This window comes from Macaca fascicularis, chromosome 8 (genome assembly GCF_037993035.2).
Source record: "Macaca fascicularis isolate 582-1 chromosome 8, T2T-MFA8v1.1".
Lineage (NCBI taxonomy): Eukaryota > Metazoa > Chordata > Mammalia > Primates > Cercopithecidae > Macaca > Macaca fascicularis.
The window spans coordinates 15,397,304-15,411,242 of NC_088382.1; the positions used below are offsets into that span (position 1 = coordinate 15,397,304).

The 13,939-nt window shown below is 47.3% G+C and overlaps 1 protein-coding gene across 2 annotated transcripts in view; it reads right to left on the reverse strand.

Annotated features, from left to right (window-relative positions):
• Positions 1-13,079, reverse strand: part of LOC135964502 (SH3 domain and tetratricopeptide repeat-containing protein 1-like) — a 51,762-nt gene extending 38,683 nt beyond the window's left edge. For both annotated transcript variants that reach the window (XM_074000311.1, XM_074000308.1), the window contains exon 1: positions 12,872-13,079. The gene's annotated coding sequence lies outside the window, so the exon portion shown is untranslated. The remainder of the gene's footprint in view (positions 1-12,871) is intronic.
• Between the last annotated feature and the right edge of the window lie 860 nt (positions 13,080-13,939).

Below are 13,939 nucleotides of genomic sequence, written 5' to 3' on the forward strand. Positions count from 1 at the left end.
AAAATAATTTTACCTCTAAGATTGCATTCAATGGAATCCCACATGTAAAACAGCTGACAAATATTAGGGGCCCAACAGCTGTGCGCTCCTACTACCGCCCCACTTTACCCCAAGGGAGAAGCACAAGATGTCCAGAAAAAGCCTGTTGATCCCTATACCTCAGCAACTGGTGTTCACACAAGGCACAGTGGGATCCAGACTTACCAGGGTCACCCAAATACAAGACATGTTTTCATTTTTCAACTTAGGTACACATGGCTTCTAACGTTCACCATGTATGATCCATAATTTAGAAGAGATTTTCCTACACTACCCCGTGGTTCTATTTTAGCAGACTTAGATGTGCCATAATAGCTCACTCTCTTAAGCCCTCTTCAGTATCAAAAACAAAACTTTAACCTGTAACACAGTTATCAGCAGCGAAAGTGGAAAAGGTACCTATGAGTCAAAATGACCTTCTGCCCCGCCCCGCCCTACAAAAAGCTGTTCAGGAGGATTTGGGCTGGTTATGAGAATGCTGTCTGTATTCCCAGGGACAGACAAACGCCTACCCTCATTAGAAGCTGCGCTGCTCAGCCTCCAGGGTAGAAAGCTCCCCACACCCGCTACCCAAGGAGAAGAGAAGCAAACGGGGTGGCCAGGCTCCAGGACGTGGACTGTTTAGTGTGGTTTCTGCAGTCCAGGTCACCGCCCTAGGTGAAGTTTTTCCTTCCTTCTTTTCCACCCAAGTGGCCAAGGTCCTACGGCTGCTGTAGGGTCTCTTCCCTAGAATGAGCCAGCCCAGCCATTCCCTTTCCCTCTTTTCATTTTTTTTTTTTTTGAGATGGAGTCTCACTCTGTCACCAACGCTGGAGTGGAGTGGTGCAATCTTAGCTCACTGCCACCTCTGCCTCCCAGGTTCAAACAATTCTCCTGGCTCAACCTCCCTGGTAGCTGGGGTTACAGGCGCCCACCACCACGCCCAGCTAATTTTTATATTTTTAGTAGAGACGGAGTTTCTACTTGTTGGCCAGGCTGCTCTCGAACTCCCGACCTCAGGTGATCCACCTGCCTCGGCCTCCCAAAGTGCTGGGATTACAGACATGAGCCACCGCATCTGGCCGAGTCAGCCCAGCCATCCTGACTTTTTGTTCTGGCAAAATTACTCTCTTCCACGTCTACCTTCCAAGTAGCTAAATCAGAGATCCGGCCTTGGGGCAGGCTGGAAGAATCCCTGATTTTGGTCCTCGAGGGGTCCTACCAGGGTCTGGGACAATTCCAAGACTTGTGTTCTTAAAGAGGAAAGAAGCCTCACATACACAGCTCTCGCAGAGCTCAGGCAGAGCTCACGCAAGGCTTGGGAGGCGGCCCTAAGGTTTGGGTGTGCCATCTATGATAAGAGCTAAGAGATCTGAAGCCAGCTGTCTGGGTTCCATCCTCAATTCCAACAGCGCTGGCTGTGTGATGTTAGACAACGTCCCCAGCCTCTCTGTGGTTCCGTTTCCTCACTGTAAAAGGGCCACAATAATAGAGCTGCTCTCAAAGTTAAGTGAATTCGTGCATATAAGGTATTCAGAACAATGCTTGGCACATGGGGGACTTCAATACACGTATTGAACAGAGTAACTTAGCAATTAGTAAATATATTCATGCAGGCCATGCACGGTGGCTCATGCCTGTAATTCCAAAACTTTGGGAGGCTGAGGCGAGAGGATCACTTGAGCCCAGGAGTTTGAGACTAGTATGGGCAACACAGCAATATTCCATCTCTAAAAATGTGTTTCTGTAACGTATATGTATATATACACTCATGTATTCACAGCGTATTTATAATACACAAAATAGCTGGAATGCAGACTTAACTATTCACAATGGTTACTTCTAGAGAAGGGGGAATGCAAATTTCAGCTTTTTATGCTACACGTATATTCTTGTATCATCTGAAATATTTAAGCAAATTGTATGTATAAATTTGCCCCAACACACATAGCAGAACAGTGTAGTTTTGACTCAAAAATCTTCACATCATGGAAGATGGAATTGTTCTGTGAAAGTTATAGAGATGAAAAGTCTCCCTCCAGCCTAAATGCTCTTTCATCTGACCTATATTACACACACCAATGCAGACGCCCCAATCCTTTCCCCACTGTCATAAGAATTTTTCAGTGAACTGCAATCCCCTTTACAAACTAGATGATAGTTAGAGTCACCAGGCAAGAACGTGGATCCAGTTCTGCTTTTTCAAAGCCCAATGTTCCTCACATAATAGCAATGCATTCTTCAACCGGTCCACTGCCCCCAACACCTGACCTCTCTGTTGTACACAACTCAGCAAAGCCTGGGAGAAAGCAGGTGCAAATTTCACTTACTCAGTAACAACACATCCCGCCTGATTCCTCTGCTGGGCTAGTTCTCAAGTCATCTTTTTCTAAGCTTTCATTCGGCTCTACCACATGTACCTAGGCTGGGTAAAATACTTTACCAGGTTTTTTTTTTTTGAGACAGCGTTTCACTCTCTACCCAGGCTGGAGTGCAGTGACACCATCTCGGCTCACTGAAACCTCCACCTCCAGGGTTCAAACGATTCTCCTGCTTCAGCCTCTCAAGTAGCTAGGACTACAGGCGCACCCAGGACTACCACCACACCCAGCTAATTTTTGTATTTTTAGTAAAGATGGGGTTTCACCGTACTGGCCAGGCTGGTCTCAAACTCCTGACCTCATGATACGCCCGCCTTGGCCTCCCAAAATGCTGGGATTACACGCGTGAGTCACCGCACCTGGCCTACTTTACCAGTTTTATTCCTGAATTAAACCTGTTATTACTATCAATAATGTCAATCAGTGCCATTTCATTCACCGTATGACACACACACACAAAGCACTTCATACTCGCTCCACCTATCTGCTTTTCTGCAATGGCCACAGTGTTCCCCATCTTACAGGAGAGGCACAGACAAAGACAATGACTTCTCCAAGGTTTTGTAATTCACAATCAGTGGCAGAACCAACATGACCAACCACGTCTGGCCAAGGCCTGTGTTTCAGCCACACCACCTGGTTGCTGCCCCTAAGGCTCAATGGGCAAGTAACAGATCACTCCGATTGCAGAGGCTTCAGAAATGCCCTCCGCCATGGTACAATGGACGGTTCGCTCTCAGGAGGGGAGGCAGGGGTGGGAATCAGCACACAGTTCTGCTAGGTTTCTCATGCAGGGCACAGACTATGTATTTTGTGCCTTGCTTTACAGGTGAAATGTCTCCTGCCCCCTGTACAACAGCTTTCTTTGTCCTCTCCACATAAAAGTACAACTGAGTTCCTCAGGGGAAGGCAGTGATCACTGCCCTGTGCCACACCTGACTGATGTCCAAACAAGTGGACACACAGGCTCTTCTTTTATGGCCCAGGTTGCTCCCATCTGCTAAGCATCGAAAACTACACACAGGATTCGCAGAACATGAATGACATGGAGGTGACCGCTTTATCTCTGTGGAAAACTTACTGCACTGTCTTAAAAAAGGGAATTCAGGAAAAGCTGAACATTTGAGGCTGGCTGGCTGTAATCTTCAGCTGCTGAGAAAGCCTCAGCTGCTCGGTTCCACTGTGGAAATCCAACTCCTCCCTCAAAGTCCAACTCAAGTACACCTCCTCTGCGGTGCCTGCCCCTTCCTCCCTTTCACAAGCACGTGTTCCCTCTGCAGTCCCAGAGCATTCTATTGCCACCTCTGGAGCCACGCTGTCCCAGCCTACAGCCAGCTCAGTGCGCAGCTGCATCTCCCTGTGTGTACCTGCAGGCCCCACCTGGGCTGGAAGGCTGCCTTCTTCTCCTCCGCACAGAGGCCGCACTCAGGAACTACTGAATGAGGGATGGAGTGGATGAGCAAGATCAGCCAAGGGCTACAGGGAGTGACCTGCAGCTCCCAGCAGGAACAGCCCCTGCCCTGCCAATCCGGAGGTGCTGGCTCTGTTCTCAGCAGGGCCGCTAAAAGCTCCGTTATAACAGCTCTAGGCCACAACGGTCAACTTGGTGTCAGGCCCTAGAGACACCGAAACTCCTAACAAATAAAGAGGCCGCGTATGCAGCATGCCAGTTAAAAGCACAGGCTTCGGAGTCAGAGCTTGAATTCCACTTATTATGTGATCTTGAGCAAGTTACTCAATGCATCAGTCTCATTTTGTCACCGGCAAAATGAGGACATTATCTGCCACACAGTGTTGCTGAAAAAGTAAGTGAGGTGACAGACGCAAAGTGCTTGGCAGTTACTTACTCTTATTGGTTTATTACAAAGAAGAGAACACGGGAACAGCCAAATGCAAGAGAGGCACAGGGCACACCACGGGGCAGAGAGGTCGGGGCTCCCATGCCGTCCCTGGAAGTGCCACCTTCCCAGCACCAAATGACTTCACCAAACCAGAAGCTCCCCAAACCCAGTGTTTAGAGGGTTTTATGGAGTTTTCATAACATCAACATGATTAAGTCATTGGCTACCCGTGACTAGCTCAATCTCCAGCCTGTCTCGTCTCCCCTCCCAGAGGTAGGGGTGGGGCTGACATGTCCAACTCTATAATCATGACTCATCTTTCTGGCAACCAGCCCTGATCCTGAACCTGTCTAGGGGCCGAAGCCACCTGTCATCTCATTATCATACAAAAGACAATCCTATCACCCCAGAGATTCCAAAAGTCTTAGAAGCTCTTGTATCAGGTATTGAAACCTAAGACCAAATATTATAACCAATGATGTTCCTATCACTCAGGAAATTACAAGGGTTTTAGAAGCTGTGGGCCAAAAACCAGGAAGAATACTAAATATATACACTATTGTACTATGTATCCCACTATCACAATAATTTTTTTTGAGACAGAGTCTACCTCTGTTGCCCAGGTTGGAGTGCAGTGGTGCGATCTCAGCTTATGGTGCGATCTCAGCTCACTGCAACCTCCACCTCTCAGGTTCAAGCAATTCTTGTGCCTCATCCTCCTGAGTAGCTGGAACTATAGGTGTGCAACACTACAACTGACTAATTTTTGTATTTTTTAGTAGAGATGGGGTTTCACTGTGTTGGCCAGGCTGGCCTTCAACTCCTGGCCTCAAGTGATCTCCCCGCCTCGGCCTCCCAAAAATCTGGGATAAGTGACGAGCCACTGTGGCTGGCCTCACTATCACAATAATTATACTGAGAGGATGGGGGAGAAAAACATGGGGAACTGGAGGAGCGGGGAAGGTAAGCAGCCTGAATCTTTGTCTTCCACAGTAAGACATCTCCCTGTCTTTCACACAATCTGGAAGAACGAGCTAAAACATAAACACAGTAACCTCCAGGGACCAGGGATCAGAGTGGAGAAGGGTAAGGTAGGGGATTGCTGGGTTTTGTCCTAAGCCTTGTTAATTTCTGACTCTTAGAGCTGTAGGTCTGTACAACTTTGCTAAAAATGAGCATTTACCTGTAATCCCAGCACTTTGGGAAGCCAAGGTGGGCAGATCACGAGGTCAGGAGATCAAGACCATCCTGGCTAACACGGTGAAACCCCGTCTCTACTAGAAATACAAAATATTAGCCGGGCGTGGTGGCAGGTGCCTGTAGTCCCAGCTACTCAGGAGGTTGAGGCAGGAGAATGGTGTGAACCTGGAAGGCGGAGCTTGCAGTGAGCTGAGACCATGCCACTGCACTCCAGCCTGGGCAACAGAGCGAGACTCCATCTCAAAAAAAAAAAAAAAAAAAAAAAAGTTTTTAGTTTTTAAACAAAATCTGATACTTGACCAACAACAATAGTATATTAAGTGATATGGTTTTGTGTTTTTGTTTGAGAGAGGGTCTTGCTCTGTTGCCTGGGCTAGAGTGCGGTGGTGTAATTCTAACTTACTACAGCCTCAAATTATTGGGATCAGGTGATCAACTCTCGAGCAGCTAGAACCACAGGTGTGCACCACCACGCCCAGCATTCTTTCTTTTTTTTCTTTTCTTTTTTTTTTTTTTTTTGGTAGAGGTGGAGGTCTCACTATGTTGCTGGTCTTAAACTGCTGACCTCAGTGGATCCTACTGCCTCAGCCTCCCTAAGTGCTAGAATTACAGGTGTGAGCCACCACACCAGGCCAAAGTGGTGTATTCTAAAATTTTTTGTAATCCAACCACTTTGAAAAACTATGGAGAGCTATAAATCGTCTCCCCATAAACACACATGGATGCATACACACAAAATTGTTGCACAGGATTTTGGGGACTTCATAAAGTTCTGAAAGCCAGGTTAAAAACCTTAGGATTATAGATTCTGGGTTGTTTTTTTTTTTTTTTTTTCCTTTTTTTGAGACAGAGTCTCACTTTGTCGCCCAGGCTGGAGTGCAGTGGCGTGATCTCCGCTCACTGCAAGCTCTGCCTCCCAGGTTCACGCCATTTTCCTGCCTCAGCCTTCCGAGTACCTGGGGCTACAGGAGCCCGCCACCATGCCCGGCTAATTTTTTGTATTTTTAGTAGAGGTAGGGTTTCCCCAAAGCCAGGATGGTCTCAATCTACTGACCTCGTGATCCACCCTGCTCGGTCTCCCAAAGTCTGGGATTACAGGCGTGAGCCACCGCGCCCGGCCCTAGATTCTGGTTTATTAAAGGAAATTTATTTCAAGTCAGAGCTTGTCATTTATTGCACAGGAAAATAAAAATTTCGTTAAGAAAATCAAAAACACCTACATGATAAAATGAGGTCCTGCTTGGTCTTAAACTACTTGGTGACCACCATCAGTTGTTTTCTTGACCACAGGATGCACCTAATTCCTAACTATGAATAAAGGTACAAACATTGTTTATTGGGCTTTTGGCTTCAGCCTGAGACAATCGGATTCTCTCAAACTCAGGAATGTGAATCGCTGTTGGGTGGATGCAGCTGTTTCCATTCTAGAAATGGACCTGGAATCATGTACTTTGCGACTATGAAGAGTCCTTTGTGTAAAACTTGAAAAGGCAAGGTCCCAAATTCCCCATATGGGTGTTTCTTCCAGTAGAGGAATTACTCTAATGACTTCTTAGCAAAACTTACATGATCAGGGCAGGCCATCAAAATACTCCAGAACACAAAGTTTAGCTCCATTTCTGATGGACCTGTCTCCACTGCTATCAGTCTCACCAACAGCCTCACATCAAGTCAGAGGAACGGTTTTTTCATTTAAGAAGGATCTTCATGGCTGGGTGTGGTCGCTCACGCCTGTAATCCCAGCACTTTGGGAGGCCAAGGTGGGCGGATCACGAGGTCAGGAGTTTGTGACCAGCCTGGTCAACATACTGAAACCCTGTCTGTACTAAAAATAAAAAAATTAGCCAGGCTTGGTGGCACGTGCCTGTGGTCCCAGCTACTTAGGAGGCTGAGGCAGGAGAACTGCCTGAACCCGGGAGGTGGAAGTTGTGGTGAGCCAAGACTGCACCACTACACTTCAGCCCGGGCAAGAGGATGAGACTCCGTCTCAAAAAAAAAAAGAAGGATCTTCATGTTCCTGCCAATTTGAAAAAAAAAAAAAAATTGGTATCTGTTAACCAGAGGTAATGAAAAGCACCTCCCAGGCTGCTGTAGTAAGTGGATTGGTAACTGTGGTGGGAGATTCCAACCCGCGAGACCTGTGACTATATCACGCAGCAAAAGGGCTTTGCCAAAGTCCTTAGGAGGAGTATCTTGGGCTATCCAGGGAGGTCCAATCTAATCCTATGAGCCTCTAAGAGCATAGAACTGGCCAGGCGAGGTGGCTCACACCTGTAATCTCCGGACTTTGGGAGGCTAAGGCAGGCAGATCATGAGATTAAGAGATGGAGACCATCCTGGCTAAAATGGTGAAACCCCATCTCTACTAAAAATACAAAAATTAGTTGGACATCCTGGCGGGCACCTGTAGTCCCAGCTACTCAGGAGGCTGAAGCAGGAGAATCACTTAAACCCGAGAGGTAGAGGTTGCAGTGAGCTGAGATCATGCTACTGCACTCCAGCCTGGGCAACAGTGCGAGACTCCATCTCAAAAAAATATTTTAAAATAGGGCATAGAACTTTCTCCAAGTGCAAGAAGAGAAATGCACACAGGGGAACTGAAGAGCCTGACCAGGTCCCTGGGTTAGCTAGTCCTGAGCTGATGGGACCACGTGCAAAGACCAGATAGAGGCCTCAGGAGCTGAGGGCAGCCCTCAACAGATGGCCAGCAAGGGAACAGACACCTCAGTCCTGCAACCACAAGGAACTATATTTGGCCAAAAGCGCTTGGAAACAATTCTCCAGTGAGGAATGCAGCTCAGCCCACATTATGATTTTTGCCCGGTGACACCCACGTCAGAACAGTGGGTGCCCCAAAAAACTGTGAGATGATACAATTTCAATTATTTTAAGCCACAAAATTTGTGGAAATGTGGTAAAGCAGCAACAGAAATGAATAGTGATTTACGTGGAAACCCCTAGAAGAGTGTCTGGCACGGTGTTGACACTTGACAAGTGTTTACTGATTTCCTCACATCGCAAGGCAGGGCTGGCCACACTCCATCCAAAACAATAGATGATAGACTTGTTCTGACAAAACAGATTCAGTGAATTATAAATGGCCCAGAACACCTACAAATTTTAAGTTTCAGGTAAGTGATTGACTTTCCTTTCACTTAGAAACCTCCCAATGCTCATCTTACTGACAAACTCTAAGTACCAGGCAGGAGACTAAACACCAGACAAACCCAGCCCCAGATGCCCCGAGGGAGCCCGTCCCAGCACTCACTCCGCTGCACTGAAATGATGTCCAAGTCAGTTTATCCCACTAGACCAAGAACTCCAGCTCTCCATGTGTGAGTCACCAGTGCTGCCTCTGCATCTCTGCTTCTAGGATGGTGCTTCTGCACTTCACAGGAAATCTGTATCAATGTTTGTCAACACTATGTATGACAGTGTCACTTAATATCTGCACAGAAAACATCAATTCTTTGAGGACCAGGGCCGGGTTTATTAGCCTTCGTACTCCCACTGCCACTGTCTGGGACATCAGAGGCACTCGGTAGAAGTTGGTGAAGAGAAAGAAAAGGCAGAGGAGAGAGAGGAAAGCAGGACCAACACCGCAGACACAGATTCTGAGGTGGCTGGAGGAGAGGCAGGACAGAGAAACTTCCTGGTTGCTGGGATGGGGTTCACTGTGATACCTGCTGCTGGATTTCAAATGTCAAAGGTGACGCTTTGCTGACCTTGACGTCTGACTGCCCTTTAGCTTTCCCAACCTCAAGACAGGGCACTTAGAAACTGCAATGTCAAGAAATTATGCTTCATTAAGGCATGGGAATGTTATTTACATGAACCTTCATTACTGCATTTTTTTTTTACATGGGAATGTAAATAATTGAAGAGATTGTTAAAGACTAATCACGCACATTCAATAACTTTGTAAAATATTAATGATAACTGAAACACAAATTTTGATGTTCCCCAAAAATGCTAACATATAAAACAATACTGGCCAATTAAAGATAGAAAACAATCCTAATGAAGCTCCCCAACAGACACATTAAAACTTCTCTGTACATTAAACATTTGAGATTTCAAAGGAAAACCCAGATTCATTCCATTCTTAATATGGCGTTTAAAAAAAAATCTTAGGTAATACAATATTTCATTTAAAATTTACAAAATTCCATTACATTCATAATTTCGTTTGATCCTCAAAACAATCTCCTGAGTTAGGCAGAACAGGTATTACTAACAACTAACTCCATTTTATAGGTAAGGGAACTGAAGTTCAGCAAGTACTTGGGCTTAACAAAAGCTTTAATAGGGCCACATATCGAAACCAAATCCTCTGCTCAAAAGAACTAGAATAAGTTATCTTTTACATATTATTCATACTTATATCCTGTCAATATCCAAAAATGTTTTGAGGTAGCCTGCAATAATAGACACCTATCCAATAAAAACATTAAAATGAAAAACCGGGAAAAAAACAGCAGGTGATATGGGAGACAGACGAAGGTAGATAGCAAAGGCTGAGACTTATAATCTAACAAAACTTCATCTCTGACCTTCCAGTTCCAGGGAGATAACGCTAAAGGAAACAAGATGGTTTATAGACTCAAAATCTGACAAAAGAGAGGTTGCATCAGTTCTTAACTCTGAAACACTCCTAGCAGCCACAGCAAATCTCTAGGACAACATACCAATGGCATCAAAGCAAGAGTATACTTCAGTGATAGAGTGAATTAAGTTCCCTGTTTGGGACCCAGGCCAGGGCTAGAGAAAAGAACTCTGAAATATAGAGCTCAGAAATAAATCCTCTGTCGGCCACAGGCAGTGGCTCACACCTGTAATCCCCAGCACTCTGGAAGGCTGAGGCGGGCAGATCACGAAGTCAGGAGATGGAGACCATCCTGGCTAGCACAGTGAAATCCTGTTTCTACTGAAAATACAAAAAATTAGCCAGGCGTGGTGGGAGGCCCCTATAGTCCCAGCTGTTTGGGAGGCTGAGGTAGGAGAATGGAGTGAACCCAGGAGGCGGAGCTTGCAGTGATCCGAGATCCTGCCACTGTACTCCAGCCTGGGCAACAGAGCAAAACTCTGTCTCCAAAACAAACAAACAAACAAACAAACAAACAAACAAAAAAAAAAAAAATATATATATATATACACACACACACACACCCTCTGTCTTCTCCATACCCATATGTCCCCTTCCGTGAGAGACTTCCTTTCATTTAATCCATATAAAAATCAAGCCTACTCTAAATGAAAAATACTTCGACATAGAAGCAGCATTAACTAGTTAAGTTTTATTAAGACATTAATAAAATCTAGAAAACAATAAAGAAAATCTGGTCGCGTTTTGAAGCCCTCTCCTAAGATCAGATTCCCCAAAAGAACAAAGTGTATGGGGCATATAACAAAGATATTTTCCTAATCTAAGAATGCAAATCAAAATAAAGGCAAAATCCTACTGAGTGAAGCAAAAATTGTAATTCAGTAGCTCAAGACTTGACCAAATGTCTATTTTTAATCCCTATAATCATCCAAATAACTAGGAATAGCAGAGAAAATTGTGTCTCCTTTCTACAGAGACACATGGTTTTAAGAAACTCAAACACATCAAATTCCCACCTTACCAAACAGGTAAATTGGAAAGGAGCTTAGTATTTTATTTTTAAATTATTTATTTACCTTTTTATTTTTTAGAGAAAGGGTTTCACTCCGTCACACAGACTGGAGTGCAGTGGCATGATTATAGCTCACTGCAGCTTCTAATCTTGGGCTCAAGTGATCCTCGCTCCTCAGCCTCCCAAAGCGCTGGCATTACAGGTGTAAACCACAGCAACCGGCCTATTTTAAAGAATTAATTACCATATACCTTAGAGAATTGTAGCTCCTTTATAGGTCATTCAACATGTGATGCAATTTTTTACAAGTGCATTTTTTTTTTTTTTTTTTTTTTTTTTTTTTTTGAGATGGAGTCTCACTCTGTCGCCCAGGCTGGAGTGCAGTGGTGCAATATCCGCTCACTGCAACCTCCACCTCCCGGGTTCAAGTGATTCCCCTGCCTCAGCCTCCCGAGTAGCTGGGACTACAGGCGTGTGCCACCACACTCAGCTAAGTTTTTGTATTTTTAGTGGAGACGGGGTATTTTTAGTGAAGACGGGGTTTCACTGTATGAGCCAGATTAGCCATCTTCTAACCTCGTGATCTGCCTGTCTTGCCCTCCCCAAGTGTTGGGATTACAGGTGTGAGCCACCACACCTGGCAACAAGTGGTAATTTTCAACTATGCTTCAAACCATTACACAAGCCAAGTACATCTACTCAAGGCACTCTCAAGTTTCCATTTACTCCCATTTTAGTCAACAAAATAAAATGTTAAATTGGAACATATTTCACATGACACTTAAAAGATCAACAAAATGCTCCTGAAAAGTTCTGAGCTCAACAACTCCATTAATGAGAAAAAAACAAATCAACTGGATATAGGGAAGATGCTGCACATAAAACACAATTGTGAAGAATATGCAAGATATTGCCAAAAAGTTACTTAAGTTTTCATCATAGATACTTGTCCTTAAGTCTGAGATAAAGTATATACTCATGTAACTAAACTCGTTTAAAAGGAAACAAAGGGGAAGAAGAAAAAGAACTTCCACTTTAGAATCCACATTTTCAAAGGCGTCCATTATTTACACCATTGCGGGGAAGAGAATTTTTCTCTGCTGTATTTGCTTGAAAGAATTAAAGCTGTAGGGCAAAAATTCTTGGAAATTATGTAGTTTACGATCCTCAAAAGTGAGAAAAATGAAGCCCAGAAGAGAAGGCCTTCCAGGAAAATTCCAGAGCCGGAGGTAGACCCAGTACATTGTTTTTGTTTTTGTTTTGAGAGGAAGTCTCACTCTATGGCCCAGGCTGGGGTGCACTGCAGCCATTTCACTCACTGCAACCTCCACGCAGTCCCCTCAGTGAGTTGGCGAAGCAGTCTCGCTGCGAGGGAAGGCGGGGAGGGCGGGGAGGGCGGCGGAGTCTCCCACTCGCGGTGACCCGTACCCCGCCCCACGAGTGGGTCCTCGCAGGGCCCCCTCTGCCGCACGCGGGGACCAGCCACCCTGCGGGGTACGGGGCAGAAGCCCGCGCCCGGGTCCATGCAGTCCACTCCGCGGCAGACGCGGGGAGCCGGGGAGCAGTGGGGACCGGCCCCCACCCGCAGGGCAACCGGGACTCCCCGCGCGGGCCCACGCGGTATCGCAGCAGGCGCGAAGCCCCCGGTGCCACACGGGGCCGAGACAAAGCCCAGGCGCAAGGACCCCGGATCCCGACCTCGGACCCTGCGGAGCGGAGCTCGGACCCTGCGGAGCCGAGCTCGGAGCCGCCACACCCGGGGCAGAGACGCCCACCCGGTCTGGAGACCCCGTCGCCCATGGCGCCGTCTCACCTCAGGCCGCCGCCTCGCAGCCCTAGCTCCTCGCCGCGGCGCCTGGGCCGACTGGAGCGCAGCTCAGCAGCCGACAGAGCCACCGCAGCCTCAACAATGGAGCCCCAGGGCGGGGCCGCCGCCGCGCCGCTTCAGCCCGTGTTGCCCGCTCAGGATCCGGCTCGGATCAAGGAGCTGCAGCTGGCGCGGGGCTGCGGCCCGGAAACACACCCTGCAGGTGCACACGGCCCTGCCCGCCTCCCGCCGCCCCGCCCCGCCCCGCCCCCAGCGGAGCCAGGCGCCCAGGGCCCGCCCCCCGGCCAAGGGGGAGCCAGCTGCGCGGAGAAGGTGGGGCCTGGGGGAACAAAGGGAGGTTGGGCGGGGCGGCGCTGGGACTGGGCGTGCGGGGTACCGCGGGAGGACCGGACCCAAGAGCTGGCCGGATCCTGGCCTCCTGGAAGACCCAGCTCAACGTCCACCTGGAGTCTACTGTACAGGACGCGCTCATCTCAAGCCCAGAACTCAGGCTTTTAGGACAGAGAGCGAGAGACAGGCTTGCTTTACAAAAAGGGAAACTGAGGTCCAAGGAATAGGATTGCCTGCTGCCCGAAGTCACGTAGTCCCATTCACTCGTTCACCTTGTCATTCAGCAAACATTTGGAAGCACGTATGGTGGGTGTTAGGAGTGAAGTAGGGCCGGGCGCGGTGGCTGGCGCCTGTAATCCCAGCACTTTGTGGGGCCGAGGCAGGTGGATTACTTGAGGCCAGGAGTTCGAAACCAGCCTGGCCAACAAGATGAAACCCCATCTCTGCTAAAAATACAGAAACTTAGCCGATCGTGGTGGCGCGTATCTGTGGTTGCAGCTACTGGGAAGGCTGAGGCAGGAGAAATCGTTTGAACCAGGGAGGTAGAGGTTGCAGTGAGCTGAGATGGTGCCACTGCATGTGCTCCAGCCTGGGCGACAGAATGAGACTCCGTCTCGAAAAAAAAAAAAAAAATTAATAGATGGGAAGTAGAGGCGAACCTAGGCCTTCCCTGAAGGAGCTCGGCCAAGGAGTACCTGAAATGTCTCTGCATCTCTTTAAGGT